At 60.5% G+C, this 2,500-nt stretch overlaps 2 non-coding genes across 2 annotated transcripts in view; both read left to right on the forward strand.

Annotated features, from left to right (window-relative positions):
* The first annotated feature begins 1,845 nt into the window (after positions 1-1,845).
* On the forward strand, positions 1,846-1,996 carry LOC112845815 (5.8S ribosomal RNA). The gene has a single exon (XR_003218677.1). It is a non-coding gene; the product is annotated as a 5.8S ribosomal RNA (ribosomal RNA).
* Positions 1,997-2,480: 484 nt separating this feature from the next.
* Positions 2,481-2,500, forward strand: part of LOC112845813 (28S ribosomal RNA) — a 3,893-nt gene continuing 3,873 nt past the window's right edge. Inside the window, exon 1 of the ribosomal RNA XR_003218676.1 lies at positions 2,481-2,500. This exon is cut by the window's right edge and continues 3,873 nt beyond it. This is a non-coding gene — a ribosomal RNA (28S ribosomal RNA).

The following is a 2,500-nucleotide window of genomic DNA, read 5'->3' on the forward strand; positions in this document are numbered from 1 at the left end:
CAAATTACCCTCCCGACTCGGGGAGGTAGTTGACGAAAAATAACAATACAGGACTCTTTCGAGGCCCTGTAATTGGAATGAGTCACTTTAAATCCTTTAACGAGGATCCATTGGAGGGCAAGTCTGGTGCCAGCAGCCGCGGTAATTCCAGCTCCAATAGCGTATCTTAAAGTTGCTGCAGTTAAAAAGCTCGTAGTTGGATCTCGGGATCGAGCTGACGGTCCGCCGCGAGGCGAGCTACCGTCTGTCCAGCCCCTGCCTCTCGGCGCCCCTCGATGCTCTTAGCTGAGTGTCCCGCGGGTCCGAAGCGTTACTTTGAAAAAATTAGAGTGTTCAAAGCAGGCCGGTCGCCTGAATACCGCAGCTAGGAATAATGGAATAGGACTCCGGTTCTATTTTGTGGGTTTTCTCTCTGAACTGGGCCATGATTAAGAGGGACGGCGGGGGCATTCGTATTGTGCGCTAGAGGTGAAATTCTTGGACCGGCGCAAGACGGACGAAGCGAAAGCATTTGCCAAGATGTTTTCATTAATCAAGAACGAAAGTCGGAGTTCGAGACGACAGATACCGTCGTATTCCGACATAACGATGCAATAGCGATCCGCGGCGTTATTCCCATGACCCGCCGGCAGCTCCGGGAACCAAAGTCTTGGTTCCGGGGAGTATGGTTGCAAAGCAAACTTAAAGGAATTGACGGAAGGGCACACCAGGATGGAGCTGCGGCTTAATTTGACTCAACACGGAACCTCACCGGCCCGGACACGGAAAGGATGACAGATTGATAGCTCTTCTCGATTCTGTGGGTGGTGGTGCATGGCCGTTCTTAGTTGTGGACGATTTGTCTGGTTAATTCCGATAACGAACGAGACTCCGACATGCTAACTAGTTACTCGACCCCGTGCGGTCCGAGTCCAACTTCTAGGGACAGTGGCGTCAGCCACGAGATTGAGCAATAACAGGTCTGTGATGCCCTTAGATGTCCGGGGCTGCACGCGCGCCACACTGAGTGGATCAGCGTGTGTCTACCCTTCGCCGAGAGGCGTGGGTAACCCGTTGACCCATCGTGATAGGGATTGGGGATTGCAATTTTTCCCATGAACGAGGATTCCCAGTAAGCGCGGGTCATAAGCTCGCGTTGATTAGTCCCTGCCTTTGTACACACCGCCGTCGCTACTACCGATTGGATGGTTAGTGAGGTCCTCGGATCGGCCCGCCGGGGTCGGTCACGGCCCTGGCGGAGCGCCGAGAAGACGATCAAACTTGACTATCTAGAGAAGTAAAGTCGTAACAAGGTTTCCGTAGGTGAACCTGCGGAAGGATCATTACTGGCTACACGAGCGGCCCGCCTGCGGCGCACCCGGTGTTCTCCCTCTTTGCCGCGAGGGTCTCCGCCACCGTCACCGGTGCGGGTCTCCCGAGGTTGTCGGCTCGCGCGTCCCCACCGGAGCTCGAGCCTTAGTCTGGGCCTGGTCACCGGCCGGACGACCGACGGCCCCGCCCCGCCTCTACGCCAAAGCGGCCCGCTGCCCGACCGGCTCCTCCGAGGGCCGACGGAGGAGAGTCGGGACTGCGGCTCGTTGGAGGCGGGCGCCGGGGTCCCGTCCGGCAACCACGGTCCGGCCGCCACGAGAACTCAACCGAAGCGCGGGCTGGCGGTTTCGCCCTGACCGCTGCCCGCGGCCTCCGGGTACCCAACTCTCCTCCTCCTGCGGAGGGAGCACGGGGGGTTCAATGTCTCCTCTCCCCTGCCCCGGCGGAGGAAGGAGCGCCCGGGGGTTTTTCCCTTCCTTTAAACCCTTATCCCGTCTACGAATGTGGCAACCCACGGTAAACAAAAAACAATACGACTCTTAGCGGTGGATCACTCGGCTCGTGCGTCGATGAAGAACGCAGCTAGCTGCGAGAACTAATGTGAATTGCAGGACACATTGATCATCGACACTTCGAACGCACCTTGCGGCCCGGGTTCTCCCGGGCTACGCCTGTCTGAGCGTCGCTTTGCAATCAATCGGAGACCTCCGCGTCTCCGCGGCTGGGGCAGTCGCAGGCGGCCTTCGGGCACTGCCTTCGTCCCCCAAGCGCAGACCGCCGGGGTGCCCGGTGCGACGTGTGGTGCCTGCCTGGGAACCGCACCTCCTGCCCGTGAGCTCTCCGCCCCTCTGCCACTCATCCCGACCCGGTCGGGGAGGGGCACCTCCCCGTCGAGCCCGCACCAGCGGGCGCGGCTGCCGGTGGACGTTCACCCGTCTCCGCGCTGACCGCGTCGCTCGTGCGCCCAAGGGCCGACGGACGAGGATCGCTCCAGCGGGTGGCTCCGGGGGTTGCCACGGGTCGAGAGGGCTGCCGGCCTCTCCGGAGCTCGCCGCCACTCGCCGCGTCCCGGGGAAAAAACACCACGGCGCACGTGAGCCTCCTCCCGGGAGCCACAAATGCTCTGCCCCCACCCCGCAAGGGTGGAGGGGGGCAAGACCATTCGAATACGACCTCAGATCAGACGAGA

This window comes from Oreochromis niloticus, unplaced genomic scaffold (assembly GCF_001858045.2).
Source record: "Oreochromis niloticus isolate F11D_XX unplaced genomic scaffold, O_niloticus_UMD_NMBU tig00008747_pilon, whole genome shotgun sequence".
NCBI classification, from domain to species: Eukaryota; Metazoa; Chordata; class Actinopteri; order Cichliformes; family Cichlidae; genus Oreochromis; species Oreochromis niloticus.